The following is a 9,178-nucleotide window of genomic DNA, read 5'->3' as shown; positions in this document are numbered from 1 at the left end:
CTCAGCAGGGGTCCCCACACAGCATCGTCAGAGTGGGCTGGAGGGCTTGGAGCGGAGCTGGGATAGAGAAAGCAGACGACCAGGCTCGCAGGCAAGACAAGCAACAGGCAATCTGCGGTGCAGTAGATAAAGAGTCCTTACAGGCCTGCAGAGAGAAGAGGGGAGGAGGAGAGGAGAGGAGAGGAGAAGAGGAGCAGAGTAGAGAGGAGAGGAGATGGTTGGAGGAGTGGAGTAGAGAAGAGAGGATTGGAGAGATGAGGGGAGGAGGAGAGTCTCCTGAGAGGAGCGGAGTAGAGAAGAGAGGAGAGAAGAGGAGAGGAGGAGAGAGGAGCAGAGGAGAGAGGAGCGGAGTAGAGAAGAGAGGAGAGAAGAGGAGCGGAGGAAGAGAAGAGAGGAGAGAAGAGGGGGAAGAGAGAAGAGGGAAAGAAAGGAGAGAAGAGGAATCATCAGTGCCAGAGGAGGGGAAAGATGGGGGAGGGGTTACACCAGCTGCAGCACTCCAGGAGAGCTTGACCCACTCCAGATTGAGATGTGACTGGAAGTCACATGAATGGCTTTTAAGTGTTGTTGACTATGTGGCTACATGGCTGTGTAGTGTGCGTTTGTGTGTGTGTGTGTGTGTGTGTGTGTGTGTGTGTGTGTGTGTGTGTGTTAGTGTGTACAGTATGTGTGCATGTCTGGATCTCAATGATGATTGAGTCCCATTCTCTGACTGTTTTGCTTTGATGCTCTCTCTCACTCCGAGTCTTGCTGTCTCTCTTTCAGTATTTCCTCCTTGATGAAGTCTTACAGATGGACTGGAATTAAAGGAAATAGAGTTTTTTGTTCTTCAGTAAAAGAGTATGCGTGTGAGTGTGTGAGTGTGTGTGTGTGTGTGTGTGTGTGTGTGTGTGTGTGTGTGTGTGTGTGTAAGCATGTATTTATGTACATTATTTGCATATGAACTTGTGTATAGTTTGCATACTGATGTTATGCACACGTCCAGCCAGGTGCACACACAGGGATAAACAAAGGAACCCCATAAGCAGAACACAAAGTAATTCTCTCTCTCCCCCTCTCTCTCTCTCTTTCTCCCTCTCTCTTTCAGTCACCAACATAGCGTCTGGGCCTCGTTTGTGCCAAACACACTCACATGTGAAATCGCTCAGATGCAGCCGGGATGCAGACGCAGGCACAGATGGATATGAAGATGGAGGTGGAACAGGACAGGCCAGGGGTCCCAGAACTGAGCAGGGTGTCCCTCAAGCAGGAGTTTATTTACTTAAAGGTGTAGTCCCTTAAATCCTACACTGAAAGACTGTTATACGATAGATATGAACAGACATGGATATGAACTCAAAGCAATATGACAAAATACCGGCACTCAAACTCAATCAATATGACAAGCCAATCAAATAACCTCCTCCTTTCAGTGCTCCTGAAGCTGCGGTGCTGATTGGCTGGGTTAGGGGGTTGCTCAGGCCAGGCTACTTAGTTTGTTTCCCATTTGCAGAGAGTTGTTTCTGAGCACATGCTCAGAACAGCCAGCTCAGGGCCCATGAGGGGAAACGTGTTCTTAAGCGTAATAGCCCAGCCCTTAGGCCTGTCCACATGGAGACGCTTTTTAGGTTAAACGTAGAGGTTTTGCTTGCCTTTGGCTGAAAGTCCAAACGAATCCTGTAAACGCACTGCCCGAAACCGCTTTTTGAAACCTGGTCCCAGAGTGGAAAAATCTGAAACCGTGAGCCGCTTGAATTCATTTAGACAGCCGAAACCGCACATCCTGCTTGGCGTGATCGATGATGTCATCGCCACACCTCAGCTTCCCTGGACTTGCACTTATAGTATTGCCTAACAATACTAGTTTTCATACATGACATTACCTACGATTACACTCCATAAGATAAATATCACAACTGGTGCTGCGAGCGCCGATAGCTTATGACTTGGTGGACTGAACACTGTTTTTCCCGTGTTTTTTATGTATTCTAGCTACTGTCAGTGACGCCGAGAGAACTTAAGTTATTAGGAAAGTGCGGTGTAAGTTTAGGCTACATTAACATAGTGCCAGTGTCATTCATTTATTTTACATGTCTTACAACATATATACATGCATTCACAGTCGAAAGTGAAATCAGATATAAGCATACAAAGACGCTTAGAACTCACGTTAAGCTGATGGTAGCACACTGAATGAATCGCGCCGATTTGATGCAGGCAAAAGTATTGACTGTTACTAACGAAGGTTTTATAGCAATATTATAAATGTGGCGACAGAATAGCCTAGAACTTGGCTAAGCCTTGGCGCTTAGTATCCTAATTCGCGGTGATAGCCAAAACTAATGTGAATCACGGACTATCCTACAACCAAAGAAAGTAAAGGTGATTAGTAGGCCTACCTGCGTTAGCCAAATAAAGGACGGACTGCACCCTTCACAAACCGTGAAAATAAAGTTTATTAGTTTTACAGTTGACTACAGTTGACAGTTCACCATCAGTCCACACAAACAATTCTGGTTTCCTTGCACTAGCCATTTCGTCGTAGCCTATTCTGTCTTTTTGTAAAGCGCAAGTTTTGGTCAATTTCTGTAAAGAAACAGTGCCACCTATAGGCCTGGGGTATGAAGTAACGTGCTGAGTCGTGTTGAGATGGATCCGTTTGGACGCAAATATACTTGATATGGTTCCAGGGAAGACGGAGGAAAAAAAGATTGGTTTGGTACGTGTGGACTGGGCCTTAGTCTCGTCCAACTGACCTCACTGAAGCGTAATAGCCCAGCCGTTAGTCTCGTCCAACTGACCTCACTGAAGCGTAATAGCCCAGTCATTAGTCTCGTCCAACTGACCTCACTGAAGCGTAATAGCCCAGCCGTTAGTCTCGTCCAACTAACCTCACTGACACTGAGGAAGCAGCATGTTTTTTTTACATTAAAATATTGTGGAGAACATTAAATCCACAATTTTGACACTTTGCACTTTGAAGCAGGGATATAAATAAATAAATAAATAAATAAATAAATAAACAGAATGCTTTTCCTGTTGGTTCTTTCCATGACCTTTCCTTGAATTAATAACTGGTTAAAAATGGTCTATAGAAGAATGGTTGATAATGGTCTATTTCAAATGACATTGCCTTTACAAAATTATTTATGGCAGGCGTTATAAACGACTCACCACTTGGATTCTGTACTACACTCATTTATTCCACTAATGAATATGATCGTAAATAGGACAGCACCTCCTACTGGTGTGGTGTGATAAACTCCCGCTCCGAGGTGCAGCTGTTCGCAATGCGCCTGTGTGCTGAGTCTGGTCTTCGTGCGTTGGGTTGAATTGCACGGCTCGGCTCTGCACACAGCCGGATTCGAACCTGCGAACAACTGCACCTCGGAGCGAAAGTCGAGCGTGTTGACAATTGAGCTAAAAATCCCCGGGTTGCTTTAAGAAAAAAAAAAACCCACTGAAGATGTGGCAGCTAACTCATAGACGGCAGTTCAGGGTTTGTGCCCTTATATTTTGTGAAACATAGCGAGATATAGGCACTATTAATCCAAAACTTTGGTTTGGTAACCAAAGAATACTGCTGAGCTTGTGTAAGCTACAATTTAGTTTGACCAGACCCTACTGTAGTAAACAACGTCTAAACGTCTCTCTTTAGCACCCCAGCTGGGTTGCTGGCTAGTTTGCACCTCAGAAACGTGTCTGGTGGAATGTTTGGCTGGGTTTGCCAAAACGGTCCCAGGGGAACGTTTCCCTAATGAGACCAGGTTGCAACCAACCGCATTATGCCACCGACCAAAAGAAACCTGGTCAGAAATCCATGGCAAGTTGTTTATGTTATTTTATAAGCGCATTATCAACAGTGATATGGGTGTGTGCACCATGCTTCTCTCATCCACGAATGCACCACTCTGGACATCCTACTAAATTTAAATAAGCTTTTTGACTAGTGACCATGCGATTTAGACCACGATAATAGGGGCCAAAGTGTGCTAGGGAGATGCAGACTCATTAAATCAGGCTAAATTTAGGTCAGGCGTTTAGGAACTGTTTACTGCTTTCACTCTCGCACAACTAAAAGTTGTTTTGTTCCCATTCCCGTGCAGATGTTCATCTAAAATTTTGTTTGTTTCCATCTAAAATTATATTTGTTCTTTGAACTGTTTCTAATCCCTGCTTTGAAATGAATGTCCTCAACATCTGCATTATCATTCTACCAATCAAAAATCACCTGGTTTCCAGATTCTAGATTCCAGATGTTTGATCACATGATGTATTCTTTTTAATTGGCAGATTCCAGCTCAGAAGCTGGTACAAAGTTATGCAACTCAGAGACTCTGTGTCATAAAATGACCAAAAGGCCCCCAGCTAACCAGTGCGGCAGGCAGAAAGCCCCCAAGTGATCTCACACTGGCCATGCTGCCGGGCCTCCCGCCAGCCAATCAGGGCCAATCAGTGGCAGGTGATGAGAAGCGACCAGGAAGTGGTCACGGGTCCCCCACCAGTGTGGCGAAAGGTCTGATTCCAGATGTGAGGCGCAGATAAGAGGTTGATGGATGGAGCCTGGGCCGAAACACCTGCACGGTGTGAAAGCAGCTATTTACCTTCCCTAAAGAGGGAGAGGGGGGGGAGGGAGAGAGGCAAGTAGGGGGAGTGTGGGAGAGCTAACAAGAAAGAAAGAATGTGATGGAGAAAGAGGTGACAGAGAGAGAGAGAGAGAGAGGAATGATGAAAAGAGAGGGAGGGATGGGAAGATCAGAGATCAGGTCAGGGATGTGTGTGTGTTTGGGAGAGAGAGGGGGGTGGAAGGAAAGAAAGTGAGAGGCACACAGTAAGAAGGACACAGGAAGTAGGAGACACTGAGGGCCGTGTAAAGCAAAGAGGGGAAAAGCAGGAAGTAGTGATAAGAGGCGGTGAGGAATTGGGTGCTGAAACAATAAGAGCGTTTCTTAGAGGAACCACTGAGGCCGGGGAGACTAAGGAACGTGACAAGAAAAATCTCATGCTTCATGAAAACATCTCCCTTCCCCTCCTGATCAGGTCTATGGCAGACCTTCACAGCACATGGCTATCATGTTTTACAGTCAGATTAGACATATTAATCAGACCATCTCATCTGGAATATCGATTCTAGTGCCTGCTGGAAAGAAAAATTACTGATTTTTTTTTAATTCTCCTCTCTCTCCCCCCTTCTGTTTTCTCTCCTTCTCTCTCCCTCTCTCTCTCTCTTTTCTGTTTCTTTCCCCCCTCCCTCTCTTCACTCTTTTCTCCTCTCCCTGTCATTCCCTTGTTTCCATCTGTTACTGATTTCTCCTCCTCCATCCCCAGTATTCCTCAGCTTCAGCATTTCCACATTATGCTGCATGAAGAAGAGAGAGAAAGAGAAAAAGAAAGAGTGAGGAAAAGAAAGAGAGAGAGAGAGAGAGAAAGAGAGAAAGGGAGAGAGGGCAAGAACTCAATGAAGAGTAGAGACAAGCCGAGAGGCCGGTGCGTTGCTAATTAGGCGTCCTCCGCAGAGCCAAGAGGAAGCAAAGCTGCCAGGTCCCCTTTCCCCTGCGATCCCTCAGCCTGACTGGGCAGAGACCGCCCGGGGCTGGGCCCCCCTTCCCTGCCGAGCTCCCTGAGTGTGAGGTGCCAACTCCAATCTCCCCGATTTCCCCTCACCACTTTTGGAGTACCCCCCTACCCTCGCCTCCCCTTACGCCTCATACTGAGGGCAGGCTGTAGGGGCATTTTGGGGAGGAGGTGCAGGCTGTGGGGGTACTCAGGGGGTGGAGGTTGGGTGGAGGCGTAAGAGAGGAGTGAAAGGTGGAGGTATACAGGCCATGTGTGGGGGGGGCACAGGGGTTTGAGAATGCATGGGAGGTTAGAGTGTGGGGGCGGGGGGTAGAATGAGGGTTGGGGTTATTCATGGGTTGTTGTCTTCTGGGGGTGGGGGTTCCCATGGTGACATTCCTTTTCAGCCCATTGTCTAAATGAGTTGGGAGTTGACTGCTGGTTTGGGTTACATGTTGATTATTAATGCAGCTCATTTGGTCCAGATTGTGTCCAGATACAGTGCCTATGACCTAGAGGCTTGTACTCATCAGTGGATGTAATGTTTGTCATGTCTGCAGGTATGCATATCCTTTGTCTCTGTGTCTGTGTGGGATGTGTGTGTGTGTGTGTGTGTGTGTGTGTGTGTGTGTGTGTGTGTGTGTGTGTGTGTGTGTGTGTGCAACATCTGAACTATAATTCTTCTGGACAAGACACAAGGCTTTCCAGCAGTGTCACTTTATGGAATACAATAAACCTTACTGTTTACTGTAATTGAAGCATAAAAATAAATGTTTTTTGTGACATTCAAGACCAAGACATTGATTACATACACATTTGAATGCTTTTGAATGCTTTATCTGTAAGGCAAGCAAGGAAAACAAGATCCAAATACTCTGGGAAGAGTCACACACACACACACACACACACACACACACACACAGAGACACACGCCTCACGCACGCACGCACACACACACACATGTGTGTGTGAAGCATACTGCTAGGTCAGACTGATGTCCAGGCAGAAGCTTATGACAGAGCCCTAGCCTGCTGCCCAGATGTAAGGCTTTGCCCCATCTCTTCCCCAAATAGCATTGGAGGTGGTCCTAACCTAGTAGACCTCACTAGACCATTATCTGTGAATATGTGTGTGTGTGTGTGTGTGTGTGTGTGTGAGATGCAGTGTGTGTGCGTAGATATTAGTTTGGGCTTGGGGTGTATGTGCATAATTATGTATGTGTATGTGTGTGTGTTGCATGTGTAGTGTGTGTGTGTGTGTGTGTGTGTGTGTGTGTGTGTGTGTGTGTGTGTGTGTGTGTGTGTGTGTGTGTGTGTGTGTGTGAAGCCACGTAAAGAGGCCACGTTTGATGTTTTTTAGTGAGGGTCAGCAACAGGCTTCGCTCTGAGATGAGAGAGAGAGAGAGAGAATACGGTAGAGGCAAAACTCTGAGGGCCAGACTGCCAAAGTGTGGACCCCATGGGAGTCCAAAAGCAAACCCCCACCGACCCCTCTATGACCTCACGCAGTCTCACCATGCACTGCGCTCCGTGGGGCAGATGTTCCTGCGGCTGTGTTGCGGATCTCTGGATGGTCCGTGTCCGTGGGGCAGTAAATCTGAACACCGTTGGCTCTTATCTCCCCACCACAGGATTTATCGTCCCCCAGCGGAGATGTAATATTCGGGGATAAAGCTGCCATGATTTAATCGCCTGTGCCTGTGAGCACAGAAGACCAGAGGTTTGCACATCCCTTCTCCAGTGGCCCATTTGATGAGGTGGCTCTTCTCAGCAAGTGAAGCGCAGCTCCACGCGTCGGCTTTGTTGTTGTGTTGTGTGTGCTGGGCTTAGCAGTCGCACTCTGTGAATCACCTCTGTTTGCCTGTTTCAGATTTTGTCTTAGACACACACACACACACACACACATATACATGCACATTCCAAACACAGTATCATGCTTTGCTTGTCTTTCTCTAACATCTGTCTTATGTAACCATATGATCTGTATGGACCCTTTCAAGAGAGTTCCATTATCAGCATCATAGTAGGCCCCACAAGACTTCCTTTTTAACATTCCATATGTTATCTTAATGCAGAGGAAGTAGATTGGGGCCCAAATAGAATGTTCAAGCATTGTTTTTGTTTACCTTGTTGAAAGGGTCTATTCATACGCATAGACTCTTCATCATTCCACTTTTCTCATCCATCCACAATTCCTCTTTTTTGTCTTCTCTTTCATTCTTTCTTTCCCTTCTTTCTCCTTCTTTTAGACTTCCTGGTCGTCTCTATCTCATGTATTTTTATTTTCCGCTCTCATTTTGTTTCCCTCACACGCAAACACCAGCACAAACATCCCCTCTTTCACCAGTGAAATGATCACTCTCGAGGCCTCTTTCTCTCCCTCCCTCCCTCTTTCTCTCTCTCTCCCTCCTTTCCTTTTCCTTCCAGACCTCTTTCCCCTGGGACCTTCCTGTCGCTGGGACCCAACCACCAGCAGGGTCCCCACTGTTTCGTCTCCACCACTGACACAGAGTCCCCCCCCCCCCAACATGTCACAGCACGATAGGCTCAACAGCAGGCTTATGAGACAGGCTTAAAGGACACACAAACCAGCAGTAGTCTATTTCAATCCCCTTATTTGAATCCTTAAAATAAAACATGGAGAAACGACTGTCTGGGATTTTTGTTGTCTCTTGTTTCTAGTGAAAACTTACTGGCCTTGGCCCGAGAGAGTGACAGTTTGACTTACGCGGGCCTGAGTTTGGGAGCGGTCTTGACGGGACTGGCCAGTTTTTTGGGGGTTTCGGGGGTTTGGCAGGCCAGGACGAGTACCAAATGAGCCTTGGCCAGGCAGAGTGCGGGCTTGTGGATGGAGTGGAGAGATAAGAGAGAAGAATGAGTAGAGGAAGAGAGAAGAATGAGTAGAAGAAGAGAGGAGAATGAGTAGAAGAATAAGTGGAGGAGTAGAGGAAGAGAGGAGAATGAGTAGAGGAAGAGAGGAAGAGAGGAGAATGAGTAGAAGAATAAGTGGAGGAGTAGAGGAAGAGAGGAGAACGAGTAGAGGAAGAGAGGAAGAGAGGAGAACGAGTAGAGGAAAAGAGGAGAACGAGTAGAGGAGTAATGGAGGAGTCTGGGAACACGGGTAAACCTGATACGGCAGAGCTGTGCACAGACGCCTCTATCAAAGCAGCCTTCCTTCCGCTCATAAATACCAGGCAGATGAATAACACTCACTCGACCGCTCACTCTGTTTCACTTTTTTTGCTCTCTCTCTCTCCTTCCCTCTCTCTCTCTCTCTCTCTCTCTCTCTTTCTCTTTCTCTCTTTCCATATGATGGGCAACCTTTCAAGTGAACAGATCTGGACAGCACATGATGAGCCTTACGATGTGTTGCATCTCTAACCCCTCACTCAGCACCCACTCTCACCCACAGGGTTCCTCAGGCAGAGCCAAGGACATGGAGGACTGGATGTCTGTGAGAAAAAGTCACTTTGCTCCAACTGGATGAGACAGTAGTCAGCCACTATGTGTGTGTGTATGTGTGTGGACATCTGTTTGTGTATGGTTGTGTGTGTGTGTGTGTGTGTGTGTGTGTGTGCATCTATCTGTGCGTTTCAGAGACACCAGATGACTGTGTTCCCTATAAGGACAAAGATGAAAGGTCA

This window comes from Alosa alosa, chromosome 3 (genome assembly GCF_017589495.1).
Source record: "Alosa alosa isolate M-15738 ecotype Scorff River chromosome 3, AALO_Geno_1.1, whole genome shotgun sequence".
NCBI lineage: Eukaryota > Metazoa > Chordata > Actinopteri > Clupeiformes > Clupeidae > Alosa > Alosa alosa.
The sequence above is the reverse complement of the archived record's forward strand: the minus strand, read 5'-3'. Positions refer to the sequence as shown.